The following is a 19,402-nucleotide window of genomic DNA, read 5'->3' on the forward strand; positions in this document are numbered from 1 at the left end:
TGAGCATTTTCTCTTCTGATGTTTGTCTGCCTCCTGAAATAATGAGTCACATGGGCTGGAGGCACTGACCTGCCCAGACTCATCAACATCTATTTCCCTTTATCTTTTAGAGAGAAATGATAGTTTCTTCCCCAAGAATAGTGGCTAGGGGCAGACCATCTGATAAATAGATATGATTAATAATGAATTAATTAACATCACCTTTCAGCTGACAATGAAGAGAAGCTTCCACACACTAGGTGCACGTACGTGTGTGTATGCACCTGCGTGTGCGGCACACAGCGTGCACGTGTTTGTATGCATGTGTGCATGTCGGCCTGTGTGTGTGTGTGTGTGTGTGTGTGTGTGTACTTGGCCACACATGCATCTGGAGGACCTGGGAAGGATCTCCACGAGGGAAGGAACGTGAAGTCAGATGCACCACCCACTACACAGCTGCCTGCGACTTGGGGTTTTATCCATTATACGAAGTTTTAACGCCCCAGGGAGCCCATTTCTCAAAGAAGCTCTTTGGAGTATATGTTTGCAGACTCCTTTATAATGTGAATAATCATTTTCTAATACCTGTTTGGAAAATTAATCTTCTCGTTTCTTAGAGTGTAGCATAGAGTTTTGGAAATAGGGTTGGTGGCTAATGCCTGTCTCAGTATTTGCAAACAGGCTTGAGGGACTGGTTATGGTTTTTCTATGCAATGGAATGATATTCAATCATGAAGAATGAGGTTAATAGCAACCTAGAAATATGTTCCTGAGAATACTGTCTAGCAACAACAGGTTACAAAACAAAATATATATGTATATACATATACACGTAAATATATGTATATATGTACATATATTTGTATATAATATAAATATATATACATAGGTACCTATATATTTTGATATATATATGTATATATATAAATATATATAGCATGATCCTGTTTTTACAGAAGGATTTTCATACTCTTTTGGGTTAAAAATTATTGCTAGAAGATCACACACACATCACACATGCACCGAGGTGTGAGCTATGGTTATTTCTGACAGATTGTTGCTTCTTTGTTTTTCTTGTCTGTATTTTCCAGAAAAACATCTATTTCTTGTGTAATAATAAAGATATACTGACCTGACTTTAATTGAAAAAGAAAATTATTGATCTTGCTGAAGGTCCCCAGACCCTCCTAACCCCAGGGGAGGGAAGATGATGGGATTAGAATAAGAGGATGGAAGTCAAACCCGGGGTCCCTGTTCTTGGTTCCAACTCTAAGATTCTCGGAAGGTGCTGGTGGCTGTTGGGTTACAAGAGGGAGAGCTGGCCGTGAAACGGGCACCGTGTTCTCGAGGCAGAGTCTTGCTGACCCCTGCTTGTGTCTGCGGGAGAACCAAATCCCTCACCTCCTTCACTTGCCTCCTCCCTCCACCGTGTCTCACACTGGAGCACTCCATCATTTTCCACGGACGCCATCCTGAGCCCCGTGCTTAGAGGGCTGGGTGGACTCCGCTGTGGCCCTGCTCTCAGAGGATGCTGTTTCAGCAGGGGTGGGGGGGCCGCCGCCTGGCCAGGGCAGGAAGCACAGCTCTGGCTATTTTTAATCAATCATCAACCCCTACGATGGTGGCCCCCAGTGGCTCAGTTCCTGAAGATCAGGCAGATGAAGCAGAGCCAGTAAAGGGTTCTTGCCTGTGTGGTGGGGAAAGGGAGAGGTGGGGGCAGAGGGCTTGGAACCCTGCGACCAGCCAAGCCCTGCCATCGTAGCTATTACTGGGATGAAGGGATCAGTTTCGTCCTGCCTTTCAATCATTATGTTTTTCTTTTCTACCCACCCAACTTCCCAAAACAGAATCAGATGAGAAACCCTAAAAGGGTCCACCCTAAAAATAATCAGAAAATAAAAAACCCTAAAAATAATCAGAAAAATCGAGACGACGCACAGCCATCCCAACGGGGCTTGCTGTTTGGTTTCAGAGCCCCGTGTTTCCACCTACATTTCCCAAGACAGGGCAGAGCCCCGCCCCCCTTGTCCGCCTCCTCTGGACAGACAGACGTGAAATGCGCTCGGCTGCCCCCTCCAGCGAGCCCCCGAACAGGGGAGAAAGACTTTGGGGAAGTCATGGTCACATCTTTCTGCCTCTCCCTTGGCCCTTTGTCTTCCTCCCATACAGCCTGTGTGGGCTGGGGCGGGGGCTGGACCAGCTGCACAGCTCTGAGCTGAACAAACTCCTGAAAGGGCAGGGAGCCTCCACTGGGCCATTTTTCAGATTTTAATTCCATTGAATGAAACTTAAAAAGGCCTTTTCGTTTGCTCAGCCTGAATTCCCTCTCTGCCGTGGGCAGCCAGCCTCCCTCCAAGGAAAGCAGAACAACCAGCTGAGAGTGCACAACCTGGCTAACCATCCAGGGCTGACCTACCGTAGCCTCTAGCGTCCAGCCCTGGGCAGCGGTTGTGCGAGCCAGTGACTGGAGGCTGCCCAAACTCTGCCATCACTGGCCGCCGTGCTAGAGCTCAGCTAGGGTCGAGTTTCATAAAAGCCGCAGCATCCACAGTCTGACTTCATGTCCAGCAGGTGAAAGCCAGAAAACATAGACGAAATCTAGCCAACAGGGCCCCATGCTCCGCAGAAAACATCCTGACCTGAGGCCTACAGGCAGCGGCTGCTGCGGCCAGATAACCCCAGCCTGAGCCTCAGCTCGGCCAGTTCCCAGCTGGGTGGCCGTGACCTCCCTGAGTCCTGCTAAGAGCACCCACGCACGGCAACGGCGGAGAGTAAATGAGACGGGGCTGTGAGACATTTCCCCAACCCAAGCCACTCAACAATGTTAGCTGACAATGCGCCAGGCCAGGGCGCCTCACACATCCATGCAGAACGCCAGCCACGGCCCGCACGCGTGTGACTCTCTTGGAATTCAGCTAATCAGGTGCAATGGAGCCTGCTGCCAGCCCAGCCTGGCACACCTGCCCTTGGAAGCGCCCCTCCCCTCCCTGCTTTGTTCCTGGGGCTCCCTTGCCTTACTGTTTCCAACTCAGGTTAACAATTCCTGCCGCAGCCTCCAGGCCTGGGAGAGGATGAGGGTGGGGTCTTCCTCGGGGGCCATCCCAAGGTCACTTCCTCCCTTTCCCTTCCACGCTGCTGAGTCGGCAGAAGGACGTGAGAGGGTGCAGGCAAGAAGGAAGGTGCCAGAAGGTCCAGGGTGCCCTCCCTGCCTCCCTCTCTCTGCTGCCCAGATGCCAACAGCCCCACCTGAGCCAACCTCCTCGGCCTCCCGTGCCGGGTGCCCTCCTCTACCCCCAGTTTGACAGCACCTAGGAGAGCTTTGCCATGCCCGGTGCTCAGACCTGCCAGCCTGGGCGTTGGGCCTCTGTCAGGGGGAAGATGAGAGGCTGGGGGAAAAGGGAACCCCTCTCCTGGTCTGGGGCCCGACATCCACGACTCTTGGAGAGTCTGGGAGAGTCTGGCCCCAGGCTCTCTGAGGGAGTTTTCTTTGATATTTATTAACCCACTTTCTCTCCTGGCACTCGGAGCAAGGAGAGAACCTCAGCCAAGGCTATTAATAGGCTAAGGCCATCCCTGGGGAGAAGAATGAGCTCATACCTACAGCACAGGTGCCAAGTATAATAAAGGTTTCCGACTCAGGCCTAAATATAGGCTGCGGCCACCTCGGGGCGCAGAAGGAGGGCCTCGCGTGAGCTGTGCGTGTCCGCCCTGTTGCCATCCAGCTGGCCACTTGGGCAAAGCTTTTTGACACCTGTGCCCAGGACAAGCTCTACCAGGAGAAGATCTTGCGGTCACGCAGTCCTGTTCTATCCTAGGTCAGCCCCAGTGGGAGCCACCCAGGAGGCGAGGGAGGCGAAATGACATGCAATATAAATGACTCCTGTAAACAGAGAGTTTAATAAAAAGGCAGTGAGGGAATTTATGGGCAACCCAAGGATAATTAAAATTATTTATCTACTTACCTCCCTTGCTGGCTGATCAGTCTATTAATTATCTATTATACACTCACTGATTTGCATTTTAGTGAGGGGACTAGAGAAGGGCAGGTGAAAAGCACAGAGGAGTTGGGGAACCCCATGGTGGGGACCCTCCTCTCTGCAGACCAAAGCTCCCCCTGCAGACACCCTCACTCATCGCCCCTCACGGCGGTGGGCCGCCCCGAGGCCTGGGAGAAGCCCCCATCTGAGAACCAGCTCGGGGGGAGCAGACAGCACTGCGTAGAGAGGTTCATACCTGTTTGCAGAGGGCTGACTCCAGGAGCAGGTTCCCAGATGGAGGGGCTGCAGACCAGCTCTGGGAAAATGGTGGCAGAATTTCCTCTGGCTGTTCTGACTTCACGCTGCATTTTAAAAAGAAAACAAGAGAACAAAACGATTTTCAATCTCTGAATATCTGGAGTGCATCAGACGCACGCTCTCCCGCACTCTTGATTGAAAATATTACAGGACAGAGTGTCACGGGAACTATGTCTTTTGAACGATACAAACAGGAGTGCGTTAGGCTGGGAGAAGCTGCAAGAAGGTGTCCTTGTCTACCTCTTCACGGGTAGAAGATGCTTCCAGCTCTGCAGCCCCGGATATTGCAGGTGAGACTCACGGTATCAAAACCGAAGCTGGGGTCAGAGGGGAGAGTGCCAGCAGGTCACGGGGTCAGGCTGGAGGTTGGACTGATGGGGGAATGGCCCAATCGCCTGTCCCCAAGGTGGGTCCCCGGTCTCTCTCACACCGGCAGAGCCTCCTTGGGGATGAATCCTCAGCACCAGCCCCATTACCAGGCCCAGCTCCCGAGTGCTGGGCTGCATCCTAGAGGAAATTGTAGCAGCCGGCGTGGGTTGAGCAGCCCCCGTGGTTTGCACTTGTGGCCTAGCTAGGTCCTCGATGGGAAGCAAGGCTATTTTCTCATCAGATCCCATCAGGGTCACGAGCAGCCGTGAATTCTCCTTCTTGGTCTTAGGCTTTTCCGGGGTTGACAGTGTGAAGGCCTCTGGCCACCAGGCCTCCCTGCTAGACACTGGGTGGGGGCAATGTCAACAGGGCACCTGGCTTCTGCCTGTTAGCGGCTCACCCTGCTGATCTGTGTTGGCTGTGAGCAGGGACTGAGTCAGCCATTGTCCGAGTGTTTCTGTTCCCTCAAAGGCCGCATGTGATGGCATTTGAAGGTGGGGCCTTTGGGAGGTCATAAAGTCATGAGGGTGGGGCTCTCTGAATGGGATGAGCGCCCTCATAAGAGTGTCTGTCTCCCTCTCTCTCCACCTACCCCCCCAATCCCCCGGTGACAATACACCAGATCTGCTGGCACCTGGATCTCGGATTTCCCAGTCTCCACAACCGTAAGAAGTAAATGTTTGTTGGACCAGACGCGGTGGCTCATGCCTGGAATCCCAGCACTTTGGGTAGCCGAGGCGGGGGGATCACTTGAGGCCAGGAGTTTGAGACCAGTCTGGCCAACACGGTGAAACCCCATCTTTACTAAAAATACAAAAGTTAGCCGAGTGTGGTGAGTCCCAGCTACTTACTAGGGAGGCTGAGACAAGAGAATCGCTTAAACCTGGGAGGCAGAGATTGCAGTGAGCTGAGATCACACCACTGCACTCCAGTCTGGACAACAGAGCAAGACTCTGTCTCAAAAAATAAAATAAAATAAAATAAAATAAAATAAAATAAAAGTTTATTGTAAAAGCCACCCAGTCTATGACATCTTGTTAGAGCAACCCCAGCCCGCTAAAACAGAGCCTCACGTGGCTTGTGTTCCTCAAAGCACCTGAGAGTGGATTTTGCACAGGAAGGAGGAAGGAAGACAGGGCAGGAAGGGGGTGTCACATGATTGGGGTCTCCACTGAAACTTCGGACTCTTCCTCCCTCCACCTCTCCTGAGACTTCCTCTCCCACACCATGGCTCTGGCCCTGTGGGCACCGCCCCATCCCCTGCATACGCCCCACCCTCCCACTCCCAACGCTGCTTCTCACACCTGCTCCTTGCTCCCTCTGCCCCACCCATGGGGGCCTTCTGGTTGGATTTGACCTCAGGGTCCTTGCACATGTTGTCCCCTCCTCCAGGTGTTGCATGACACCTGCTTGTCCAGGCCTCCCCTCGGAGAAGCCCCCAGCCGTTGTATCGGAAGCCCCCGCCCCATCCCTGCCGCTTCTGCTCAGGACCTGTCGCACCATAATATGGTTTGGCTCTGTGTTCCCACCCAAATCTCATCTGGAATTGTGATCCCCACGTGTTGAGGGAGGGACCTGGTGGGAGGTGACTGGATTATGGGGATGGTTTCCCCCATGCTGTTCTTGTGATGGTGAGTTCTCGTGAGATCTGATGGTTTAAAAGTAGTTGGCAGTTCCCCCCTCGCACTCATCTCCTGCCACCATGTAAGACGCACCTCGCTTCTCCTTCACTTTCAGCCGTGATTGTACGTTTCCTGAGGCCCCCCCAGACATGAGGAACGGTGAGTCAATGAAAGCTCTTTGCTTTATAAATTACCCAGTCTCAGGTAATTCTTCATACCCCACAGTCATAAAGTAGTGTTGTCATTGTCTTCATTTGTGCACAAGGCCCTAAAATGGAAGTTTCCCAAGGACACGTGGAGCTGCTGCACGGTCTCTGTACCGGAGTAGGGCCTGGCAAGCCGCAGATGCTCAGGGAATGAGGAACGAGGGATAAACGTGTGAATGCACGGCTACCCCAGACACGGTATTCCAACTCCTATTCGCACTCCCTACCAGTAGCATGGCCTCCTTATCATACATTCCCCACCCTGTCCCTAGAGTAGATTTTTAAAGCACAAAGTTGTTTAAAATCCCTTGAAGCTCCCTTCAAGGCCTGGGGGTTAAGTCCAGATTCCTGAGCCTGGGGGTCCAGGCCCTTCACAGTCAGTTTTACCTCCTTCCCAGGGTCCTCTCCCCATGACCTGTGCACACTTCAGCCCTGCCAGCCCGCCCAGGCCAGGGCGAGACCTCCTCTGTGTCCCTAGAGCAATCTGTCACCAAGCTCAAGGCTCCTGTAGAGTTTTTTCTGCACTCCTCCGAGCACAGGCTCCCATGGGCCCCTCCCACCCCTGTCTCTCTTTTCTCTCCTACCCACCCCCTAGCTCTGTCCTGCTTCCAGGACAGTCAGCAGCGGCTGTCCATTTCCCCACTGCCAAGGGCCCTGTCCTGTCAGGGAGGTGGAGCTCCTGCAGGCTTACAGAGGAGAAGGACCTCCGCCCTCCTCCTGCATTCCCCAGCCTCTGTCCGGGCCTTTCTGTGGAGGGAGCACGGCTCCATTTCTCACCGGTAGCAGACAAGTCACCCCTCAGCGCTGCCTCAGCATTAAACATCTAATGCAAGTCAGGAGCCCATTTTCCATAACACACAGAAACATTGCTGTTTCCAGGAGTTTACTGCCCTCTAGGCCCATCCATTGAACCCTGGTCATCAGCTCTTGGGGTCTTGGGGCATTTGATGGTCAGTGTTATGCATCCACTTGGCCAGGCTCTCGTCCCCTGGGATTCAGTCCAGCACAAACCTAGGTGTTGCTGGGGTGGTACTTGGTAACTGTGGCTAATGCCTAAAGTCAGTTGATTTCAGCACAGGATATGGCCTTTCTTAATGTGGGCAGCTTCATCCAGTCAGTCGAAAGGCCTTAACAGCAAAAACTAAGGTTATCTGGGGAAAAACATGCTGCCTCAAGACTGCGACACCAGCCGGGCACGGTGGGTCACGCCTGTAATCCCAGCACTTTGGGAGGTTGAGGCAGGTGGATCACCTGAAGTCAGGAGTTTGAGACCAGCCTGACCAATATGGTGAAACCCCGTCTGTACTAAAAATACCAAAATTAGCCAGGCATGGTGGTGGGCACCTGTAGTCCCAGCTACTCAGGAGGCTGAGGCAGGAGACTCACTTGAACCAAGGAGGCAGAGGTTGCAGTGAGCCGAGATCGCACCAATGCACTCCAGCCTGGGTAAGAAGAGCAAGATGCCATCTCAAAAGAAAAAAAAAAAAAAAGACTGAAGCACCAATTCCTGCCTGAGGTTCCAGCCTGTCCACCTATCCTACAGAGTTCAGATTCGGCAGCCTTCACAACAACATGACCTAATTCCTGAAAATCTGTCTGTCCTATCTATCTATCTATCTATCTATCTATCTATCTATCTATCTATCTATCTATCTATCTATCTATCTGATCTATCTAATCTATCTACCTACCTACTTACCTACCTACCTATCTAGGGCCTCTGGGATCTCTCCCAGATTGGGTTCCTGGAGCTGACCCTGTCCATCAACAGAACCAGACATCTCACCTCCCCACGTTCTGCCCAGCATGCAGTCTTGGCTGGTGGAATATGAAGCTGTGCCCCATGATGGCAGAAACAGGGAAGGGGAAGGAGGCAGCCCGAGGCCTCCTGTCTGCTTGGGGGCAAGGACTGCACTTTCACGAACCTGGAACAAACTGTCCCTCCTGAACCTAGGTAAAGTCAGGCACAGCTGTGATGAGGACAACCCAGGTGCCAGCTTCACTCGGACCTGAAAATCCCTCCCCGTCAGAGCTGACATTTCAGGACAGGTGTCTCCCCTCTCCCTTCTCCTCCTCCTTCCTGACTATCGCTTCCCAATTCTGATGATGTATCAATAACTGCAAAGCAAAATGCCACAGTTAGCAGCGCTACTGTACTGTAACTAATCGTTTTCTGAATCGATTCTCAGGGTTGTGTGTGCACAGCGAGGTGGGGCTGCCTCTCCAAAGCCGCTGCAGCCTCCGGGAATTAGGCACACCAGGAGAAGTTTCAGGAGACAAAGAAGAGGGCTGGGAAGAAAAGGGGAGCAGGCAGGGGGAGAGACAAGGAAAATAGCAGATTTTTTTTAAAAAGAGGGCGAGGGGAGATTCTCAATGAGACACAGCCGGCGGCAGCAAGCCACAGCCTGACCCGCCTTTCTAGGGTGCAGCAGAGATGAGGAAGGGGCTGTGGCCTGAGCCCTTTTGATGGGATGAGGTGTGGTAGGCAGGAGGCAGGCCACCAGATGCACTGCGAGGGCAGGAGCATGAGTCTGCTGGGCTCTGTCCTGTGCTCTTAGAATGTCTGAGTGAGGATACTAGGCCAGACCAGACCAGGGTCCCCAAAGTGGGGGCAGGTGGTGGGGCTGGCTGTCAGGTGACAGGTACCTTCCTGGGATGGGGACACAGGGGAGAAGGCAGACTGCTGTACACCCACCTGTTCGAAGCAGCAAGAAAGACTCAGGCCCAGGAAACCCTCCAGCTCCTTCATGCATATAAAAAGACCTCAGGGGTCTCCAGAGCTCATGCACTTAAGATTTTATTGGCTTAATAAACTATGCTGCTGCTGCCCGCGGGTCTTCCTTGGCCTGAGCACATGTGAGGATGGAGGGGCAGCTCTCTGCGGCTGCTGTAGTCTCCTCGAGGGGGAGAGAGCTGGTGGGAGTGGGAGAGAAAGGACAGGCAGCTTAGACAGAGCTGCAGGGCCACACTGGGACCCAGGGAAGCCCTTTCTGCAGCATAACTCATTAACCCTTCCAGTGACCCTAGGAGGAAGCTGAGATGTAGGATGCTGGGAGAGCCACTCCAAGGCACACGGCCTGCATGCTGGCAGAGCTGCGACCCAAACCCAGGGAATCTGGCTAGAGAGCCCAGCGTGGCACCTCCACATTGCTCTCGCTCTCACTAAGGTCAGCCAGCTGCAGACTCAGTTTCCCCATCTGCAATGTGAACTCTTTCATAGCTGGCCCCCTTTGCTTCTAGCACTTCCCAGGCTCTTGCATACCCCAGTGGGCTGAGAATTATCAAAGGGGTAGGGCAGACAGGGCTGGGGGAGGCCTGACCTGACTCCAGGCCCTTTCGTGAAGTACCAAAGATGGGACAGATGTCCCCACAAACGTCCAGAGCACGGACCTCCCCGTGAAGCACAGTGAATATAGCGGCCTGGGTCCATGCCTTACTTCTTCACTCACTTATTCATGTACTCATTCATTTAGCCAACCTATGCTGGGCCTGTTTACCTGTTCCCACCCTGAGGTCTCACCCCAGACCCTGCTGCAGGTCCCAGGCCCAACCATCCAGGGCTCTGGTCAGTGTAGGGGAACAGCCAGAGCCCCTATAATCCTGATGAGAGTCCAGTAACACACTCAGGGGAGTGAGGGAGGGATGGGCTGCACGGGGCCTCATCTTTTCTTCCTGGAGATAAAGTGAGGCCAGGCCAGGCCTGTGCTCTGCCATGGGTACCCCTTGCTCAGAGCCTCCCCTTCCCACTCTCAGATCCTTGGGGGCTGTGGCTTCAGATCCCTGGGGGCTGTGGCTTCAGCCCCAACCTCCCAGCAAGGTTCCTGGGGCAGCAGCATCTCTGCCTAGGGGGGCCACTTGCTCCCAAGTTTTAGAGCCCAGATCTTGAGCCCACCACAACCCACCAAGACGAGAGGAACCTCTGCCTCCTCTGTCCTCCCACCTCCGGGAGCTGCTGTGTGGCCACACCAAATACCTTCCACCTCTGAAAAGAGGAGGTTGTTTATCTTCACTTGAATGTCTGGCTGTTGCCCGCAACTGCTGGGAGGGTCCGTGGTCCTGCTAACTGGCCTGGGGGCCCAGGTAGCCAGAGAGCCTCAGAGGGCAGCGAGGGGTCACAGCCCTGACATGCCATTTCAGTCACAGGCTCACGATCATTCATTGAGGGGGCTACAGACAATGGGGTCTAACAAGAAAGCCCAGAAGTTTCTGAATGGGTCTCACTTACGGTTTGTTTGTTTGTTTGTTTTCTGAATGGGTCACTTTTGTTTCTTATTTTCTGAACGGGTCACTTACGTTGTTTTTTTTCCTGAATGGGTCACTTAGGTTTTTATTTTCACTAAAACAGCTTCATGTTTTGCTCTAAATCTTAGTGAGGTACAGCCTGCTTTCCCGAGTGAGAAAGTAGGAGCTGGGGTGACCGCGGCTCCCTGGGAGTGTGGAGGACCCCGAAACCTGCTGAGAAGCAGAGGAGAGAGGCATGGCAGTCAGGCAGCCGCAACAAACGCAACATGCCAGAGCCGGGCTCTCTCGTGGGTACAGTGAGAACCATCAGCCTCAGTGTCAGTGATGCTGGGAGGAGACTGAGATCACATACAGAGCTGGTGGGACAGGCAGGTCCAGATGCCCTCAGCAGGACCCGGACAAGACTGGCCACTCGCAGCCAGGTACACGCCTGAGACAGGAGGCAGCCACCAAGACTTACTCGGCACTCTCCAAAATAGCCGCACTTTGCAAACCACTGGGAGTTTCATGAATGAAAGAGTGGACAAAGAAAATGGGCAGAGTTTTTAAGTCAGATTCTCTACAGTAGGTAAAAGGAAGGTATCAGAAACACACCCAAGCTGCAGAAACCATGTTCAGTCAAAGAGGCGAGTTGAAGAAAGAGGCCATACATGTGCATCTGAAGAAGACAAAACAGTGTGAGCTCTGGTCCATGCTTACATGTGTGTGCAAGTGCTTTTCTCAAGGGACAGAAATAATAGATGCCAAATCGATGCTCAGAGCGGCCTCTGGGTGTGGAGGGTAATGGGGCTGGTTGTGCTGGAAGGAGACTTGGACTTTGTCTGTGATGCTTCCTTCCTTTTTTTTTTTTTAAAGACTAATACAAGAGAACAAAGTGTTAGTTATTGTTTGTTTGTTTGTTTTTTTTTTTTTTTTTTTTTTTTTTTTTTTTTTTTTAGACGGTGTCTCGCTCTGTCACCCAGGCTGGAGTGCAGTGGTCGGATCTCAGCTCACTGCAAGCTCCGCCTCCCGGGTTCACGCCATTCTCCTGCCTCAGCCTCCTGAGTAGCTGGGACTACAGGCACCGCCACCTCGCCCGGCTAGTTTTTTGTATTTTTTAGTAGAGACGGGGTTTCACCGTGTTAGCCAGGATGGTCTCGATCTCCTGACCTCGTGATCCACCCGTCTCGGCCTCCCAAAGTGCTGGGATTACAGGCTTGAGCCACCGCACCCGGACGTTAGTTATTGTTAATTGCAGGTAGAGGAAGATAGATATTTATCTTTTACCTCAATTATAAAAATGCTCCAAAAATGTTTTGAGATGAGCATGGTTAGATTGATGGCCCCCTGCAGGAGTGACAGACCCTGATTATACATGCATGACACAAAGCTGGTGTCAAAAGCACAGTGTTTTATATGATTAGTGGCTCCATAGAATCTCATCGGTTGGTGGCCTGACGACCAAGTAAATGGATGATGTACACGATGGCGTGATTCTGGAGGGAGCCACTTCCCAAGAGGAAGGGAAAGCCATTTCATCCCTAGTGACGGCCTCTAGACTCTAGACCATCTGTATCTCCAAGAGCTAGGCTCCCCTGCATCCTTCTCTCTAGGGACTCAGACCCTTGTCTTCTGAGCAAAGCATTCTCCATACTGAGAAAGAGGTCAAAAGCTGCTGGATGCAGAGGTGGCTTTTCCCTCTTCTTCTCACGCCACCATCTGCAGGCTGACAAGGAAGCCAGAGGGGATGTGAAAAGAGCCACCTCTCCCATCCCCCAACAGATGGGACCCGCAGGGGTTGGGGGGAGAGCGGTGTCTCCCAGGCTGTGCCTTCACACTTGCTGGCCACTGCAGCCAGACAGATGTGCACCCTGGTCCTTGCTTTGATCTCACACGGTTACACTTTCAGTGTTACAAGCTCATAAAAGCCGCATGATCAAATTCCAGGTCATTACTCAAGGAAAGGGACCCCTCTGTGGTCGACAGCAACAGTTTCAAACCAATTAAAACAAGCCTGGCGTTTCTGCGGGCTGCCGCCGTGCCGCCACCCTGGGGGTCTCCGAGGGCCTTGCTTGCAATGAGCAAGATGCAGGAAATGTTAATGGAGACGCTTAAATGGCGCGCCGAGGGGATTCTGGTAAATAAGGCCACGCGGAAGGGGCTGGGGAGAGGCCTCCCGAGCTAACCCTGGAGGAAACTTCAATAAACACGAGATTGGATTGGAAACAATTCACTCCGCAAGGGGTGGGTCTGCCGGCAGCTCTGGGAGGGGTCTTTGGGGGAGGAAAGCTATTTCATTTCCTATTAGTTCCCCTTTGCAAGTGTCTGTACCCCCTGCTGCTGACACTGGAATCTGCCAAGGCCTGACAGCACCCACTGAGCAGGCTGGGAGCACCAGGGTATAATTTGCCAAGTAAAAATTGGAGAGGGCAAGACAGGCTGCGCAGAAGAGGAGAAGGTGTGGCTGGTGATGGTGGAGGGTAGAGGGGCTGGGGCTGAGGACGAGGCTATGCAGTGGCTTTGTGACTGTCTGGCAGTTGCTCTGAACTCTTGCTCTTCCCTGTTTCGGGAAAATTGAATATCACCCATGAAACAAACAGAGAAGTTTCCAGAGAACACCACCCCAAGCCCAGGCCAGCAAGTAGGTGGGGCCAGGCCAGCAGGCTGTGGGCAGTGCTGCCCAGTTCAGTGCAGACTCTGGGCCCACCTGAGTTGTGGGCAGCCCCCTTGGGCAAGGCCTATGGCTACCACCTCTGCTCCCAGCCAGGGACTGCAGCTCATAGCTCTGCTCAGTGCAACAGAAGGAGCTCCAAATGTGAGAAAGGGAGGGAGGGTCTCGAGCTAAATGGCAATGTAAGGAGCCTGGGCTCGCAAACCTGGGTGCTTCCTCCCAGAGCCCCTCCCCACAAGGCCACCATGGCCTCAGACCCCTGCATATCTGCTTTTGTGGGCCTAATCTTACAGCCGAAATAACAAGTCTCATTTCAGTGATGGTTTCCAGATTTAGCGAATAAAACTCCTGGATATGCAGTTAAATTAGAAATTTCAGATAACAGATAATGTTTTCGTTGTTTTAGTGTAAGTTCATACTGTGCAATATTTGGGAAGTATTTATATTAACCATTTTTCATTGTTTATCTGATATTCACATTTAACCAGGCACCCTGTATTTTTATTTGGCGACTCTAGCTTCCAGCTGCTAAACACGCACAGGTGCACACAAAACATGCACACTCACCCACACATGTGCACACGCACGCACACACACACACAGATGCATGCAGACACCTGCACGCACATACATCCTTCAAAGAAAGGAGCTGATCCTCCATGAAGACCGACCAGGAGCTGGCATTTTCCATATGCTCCCTCACGGAACACTCCTCCCATCTCCCCCACGGCCACCCCCCTCGTTCAGACAAAGAGGTGCAGACTCTAATTGCCACTTTTTCAAGGCCACACAGTCAGCACACGGTCCGGCTGAAATTGCAGACCCAGTTCATCCGTATTCCGAAGTCTGCACTCTTTCCACCAAACCAGACCCAATGCATCAAATTGTAGATGTTTCTTTTCAAACAGAATGGCCATAAGGAAGTTGCTATTGATTCTGCAGTCAGGCCAATGGCCTTGGCTCAGACCCACGTGGACCTTAGAACAAAGACGCAGATTGGAGCTGGTGAAGCCCCGTGGGTTCAGCCTCACCGGGGTTCACCTGTGGGGCTCAGGGTGCGCGCATCTGGCTTCCACCCAGAGGCTGGTGGTTTGGGTCCACCCTGGAGGGTTCTGCTGGCAATCGAGTCCTGAGCAGGCATCAGCAGCAGCACCGATGCCCGTGGCAGGGCCTTCTAGCGAAGGGGATGTTTCTCCCCTGGACGCGGTCTCAAACGCAGAGGGGACAAACACAGACCTGAAATTGTCTGCAGATTGACAAGGAATCCCTAAACTCTGGCTTCCACTAATTAACTAGCTGCTTTCCAGGTAACTAGTAGGTACTTTAGACACTTCTATGTAAGAATCACACTCTTAAAAAAAAAAAAAAGAAAAAGAGGTGCAACCTTCGATGAGGCCAAGGTGAACCTCAGGGTGCCAACTTGTCTACCTGGGCCGTCCCTTGGCAGGGAAAGAGATTCGATCTGGCTGGCAAATCTTGTTCTTTATGTGAGCAGGACAATTCTCAAGTAATACGCTAACTTCCCTATCTTGAGTTGTCGGTTTCATGATGATTTTTCTAGGAATGGAAGTTAAGCTTGCTGTTTTGTCATTTCTAGAAACGTCTTTACCCCCTTTAAAAAAAGTTGGCTATGGATTGGGAAAAACCTCCAGCCCGTTGTCACTCTGGCCTCAGCTCCTAAACTGCCTGGCTGCTGCTGACAAAGCTGCTGAGTAGACAGAGCTTACAACTGAGGAGGTGTCAGCCGGAGCCCTTGCCATGGCGATGGCTGATTCCTGTCATGAATGGAACAGGAGAATTTTGGGCCTGAAGATCTGGATGCTCCAAGTGGTGTTTGTTCAGCCAGTGGCCAAGAAGAAGTCCAGCAAGGAGGGAAGAGGAGAAGGAGGTCTGTGTGCTTCACCCCAAACTCCAACACAGAGGATGCTGCTGATCCAAAATCCAGGAAATGAAACTGCTGGGGGCAGAGGAGCCTGGGAGGTGTGGGAAATGCAAACGGCAGCAAATCTCCCCACTTTATCTTCACAGCCATCACCCCCCCGCACCATGTGGCTTCCCCTCTCAGCAATGCAGTTGAGCAATGGTCTGAGCCACGCCACAGTGGTGAGGGTTTCATGATTCGCCTGATGAGAGGTTTTGCTGGCAATATTTTTACTGGCAAATTTCATACTAAGAGCTGGGTGTTGAAATTTGACTGTGAGACCGGGCGCAGTGACTCACGCCTGTAATCCCAGCACTTTGGGAGGCTAAGGCGGGCAGATGACGAGGTCAGGAGATCGAGACCATCCTGGCTAACATGGGGAAACCCTGTCTCTACTAAAAATACAAAAAAATTAGCCAGGTGAGGTGGCGGGTGCCTGTAGTCCCAGCAACTCAGGAGGCTGAGGCAGGAGAATGGCATAAACCCGGGAGGCGGAGCTTGAGTGAGGGGAGATGGCACCACTGCACTCCAGCCTGGGTGACAGAGCGAGACGAAAGAAAGGAAAGGAAAGGAAAGGAGAGGAGAGGAGAGGAGAGGAGAGGAGAGGAGAGGAGAGGGGAGGGGAGGGGAGGGGAGGGGAGGGGAGGGGAGGGGAGGGGAGGGGAGGGGAGGGGAGGGGAGGGGAGGGGAGGGGAGGAAAGGAAAGGAGGAAGGAAGGAAAGAAGGGAGGAAGGGAGGGATGGAGGGAGGGAGGGAGGGAGGAAGGAAGGAAGGAAAAATAAATTTGACTGTGGAAGGAGGGAAGGCGTGGGGTGGGCGGAGGGAAAGGAAGCCAGCACCGGATGTGGTTCTCCTGGAGGCAGCCCACTGGAAAAGCGGATTTCATTATAGTCAGGTGGTTGTTTTTTAGGTGACCTACTTCCCAGATGGTTTTTCCCGCTTTTCTTTCCTGTTACAAAGTTTTGACATATTGGAGCCAGGAAGGAAGAAAAGTCACGCTATGTCACCAAGAAGCAGGGGACCCAGGGGCTCAGTGATCCACAGCAGAAAGGAAGAGGCGAGGAAGGTAGGAGACGCAGAGAAAGGAAAGAGGCAGAACGGGGACTGGCAGGAGAGAAAGACGGCATGGGGGCTCCTGCAGGTACAGAGATGAAGCCCTGTCCTAGGAGGTCCCACTTGTGCTGCCGGAGTGGTGATGACCCAGGGCTCAGCCTGGGTTCTGGCTCAAAGCTGAAGACCGACTGACCTCCTTTCAGCCTGAGCATCCTGAGAGAACCCCCACCAAGAGCAGCCTGGGCCGGCTGGTCTTTTCCGGGCTGCTGGTCTATGTCTGGGCCGCTGGTCTTCTCTGGGCTGCTGGTCTATGTCTGGGCCGCTGGTCTTCTCTGGGCTGCTGGTCTTCTCTGGGCTGCTGGTCTATGTCTGGGCCGCTGGTCTTCTCTGGGCTGCTGGTCTATGTCTGGGCCGCTGGTCTTCTCTGGGCTGCTGGTCTATGTCTGGGCCGCTGGTCTTCTCTGGGCTGCTGGTCTTCTCTGGGCTGCTGGTCTTCTCTGGGCTGCTGGTCTTGTCCAGGCTGCTGGTCTTCTCTGGGCTGCTGGTCTTCTCTGGGCTGCTGGTCTTGTCCAGGCTGCTGGTCTTCTCTGGGCCAGCTTATCTTCTTCAGTGGCATGCGGGAGGCTTGAGTGGCTGGTGTCTCCTGAGACTAGAGACCTTTCCAGAAGGCTGTGGTGGACTCACTTCCTGACCACTGCTGGTGTGGCTCCTGGAGGGAGTGGCTGGAATTCACTCCAGCGTGGAGCCCCTCTTGGTGCTGACCCTGATCCCAAGCCACCAGAGGGACCTCCCAGGACCAGAGGGGCACTGCTGGCAGTCCAGATCCCTACGAGCGCCGGCAGTCTCTGCCAGAGACAGATCTGAACACCTTGGCCATGCAGCAGGATCCCAGGTGGTGCCGCTTGGGGCACAGACTGGAGAATGCCCATCTGGTCATTTCCTGCCTTCAGGCAGTAGCCCTCATTAACGGCTTCTGGTTCTGTGAGAATCAGTGCTATTTTAAACACTTCCCAGCAGGGAACTGCCTATATTTGCCCTCCCTTGGCAAACCCTGCCCATATCTAACCAGCCCTACTGCCAGAGTGCGTTCTTCCTCCCACCTCTCCAAAATCCTTTGCAATGAAACCACGGGTCTGTCCCCACACTCTGTTCAGAGAGTGGCTGCTCACCACCCTCTGGGCATTGCCAGTAGAGCCTTGGACTGAAACCATGCAGCTCCCCTCGGGAGCCCTGCCCGCCTGCTCTTGGTGTGAGTCCGTCTTCCCCCTAAAACCTTGGAACAGAACTGCCACTGTTTGCAGCAAAAACAACTTTGAGGGGCTGTTCCAGGTCTCAGAATCAGAGTCCGGCTCTCGCCATCACTAACAGGTGGGGGGAAAACAGATTCTTCAGCCTCCTGAGAAGCCACCTTCTCTGTACATTCAGAGTCCAGCACATTCTTCCAAAAGCTCCCATCACGGCAGCACTGGATCCTCAATGTAACTGGTGGTTCCGCCTGGAGCCATCCACAGATGCCTGAGTGTCCCAAGGGAGTAGGTCCTAGAGGCCCCCGTGCCATGGCCAATATCCACGTGCCACGAGGCAGCTCAGTGATTGGATGGGCGGCCTTTATGTTGCAGATTGAGATGGTCTAAAGCACAGGCCAGATGAGAACTGCAATGGGCTCAAAGGCCGTGCAGGAGCCCAGGGCACAGGGACGCCACAGTCTTCTACGGGCTCATTTTCCTTCTACAATGTACAGTGATGCCGGAGTCTCTACCTCATGTCTTCCCTGTGTCTGCACCAACTCCTCAATGTCAGGGAAAGAAAACGAACAGAAAATCAGGACACTCTTGCAATGGCAGCAGGACGTACAGAGGCTATGGCAGCTAGGTCCCCTGAGCCAAATGTTCAACTATACCCCTCCAGGTCCGGCCCCAACACGCCCACTCCTAATTGGAACCGGCACACAGGAGCCCTTCAGAGCATGACACACACACACAGACTCTAAATTTCCCATGGAGTGCAGGTGAGAAAGTTCTCTTCTAAACGGTGGCACTGTGGCAGCTTTACCATCGCCAGTGTCCCAGCAGACAAGAGAGATGTCAGAGGCAGAGGGAAGAAAGCGGTGGGTCTTCAGCAGGCACAGAGGACCCCGTAAGGTGCACGGCACAGGATGCCAAAGAGCTGGAATTGTGAGCCAGGATTTCAGGAATCTGGTTTTTTTTTTTTTTTTTTTTTTTTTTTTTTGACAGAGTCTCTGTCTGTCACCCAGGCTGGAGTGCAGTGGCACGATCTTGGCTCACTGCAACCTCCGCTTCCCTGGTTCAAGCAAATCTCCAGCCTCAGCCTCCTGAGTAGCTGGGACTACAGGTGCACACCACTGAATTTGGCTAATTTTTGTATTTTTAGTAGAGATGCGGTTTCACCATGTTGGCCAGACTGGTCTCAAACTCCTGACCTCAGGTGATCCGCCTGCCTTGGCCTCCCAGAGTGTTGGGATACAGGTATGAACCACCACCTGGCCTGGCCTGCCTGGCCAGGAATCTGGATTCTAATGCAGGAGCTATTCTCAATGTTACCTGCACACCAACAATTATAAAATAAATACAAAAAGTGACACAGAAAAACATCAGGGCCAGGAAAGAAGAGATGGGTGTGATGAGGAGGGGCAAGAGGACTCACAGGTGAGGGTGGGTTTTAAGCTGTGCTTCATAAAGAGTAAAAAATATAGGGGGGCAGGGAGAAGAGGGCCACCTCAGGAAAGAAGGGAGAGAGAGACAGCAAGATCGAGAAGCCGCTCTGTGGAGCAACCTGGTGTGCAGTGAAGGGTGGGGCTATGGGCTCTGAACCAGAATGCTGAAGGACTGGGGGAGAGTTCCAAGTCATTAAGTGAGATGGCACAGGTGGGGCGCCCAGGCAAGCTTCCAAGCACAGAGCTTGGCACCAGCACGCCCGAGTAGAAGTTAGCTGTCTTCCTCTCCCTTGTCCATGTCAAGCGTAACAGATTGGGCTAGTAGATGGCAGAGCTGAGGACCTGGCTGGAGAAGCTCACTTTCCCAGGGAAGATGGAACACGTGTCATGC

At 52.9% G+C, this 19,402-nt stretch overlaps 1 protein-coding gene across 42 annotated transcripts in view; it reads right to left on the minus strand.

Moving 5' to 3' along the window:
- The window catches only part of RBFOX3 (RNA binding fox-1 homolog 3), a 522,239-nt gene that overhangs the window by 213,845 nt on the left and 288,992 nt on the right, over window positions 1-19,402 (minus strand). For all 42 annotated transcript variants that reach the window (XM_065532120.2, XM_074020776.1, XM_065532118.2 and 39 more), the window contains exon 3: window positions 4,213-4,318. The gene's annotated coding sequence lies outside the window, so the exon portion shown is untranslated. The remainder of the gene's footprint in view (window positions 1-4,212; window positions 4,319-19,402) is intronic.

This window comes from Macaca fascicularis, chromosome 16 (assembly GCF_037993035.2).
Source record: "Macaca fascicularis isolate 582-1 chromosome 16, T2T-MFA8v1.1".
Lineage (NCBI taxonomy): Eukaryota > Metazoa > Chordata > Mammalia > Primates > Cercopithecidae > Macaca > Macaca fascicularis.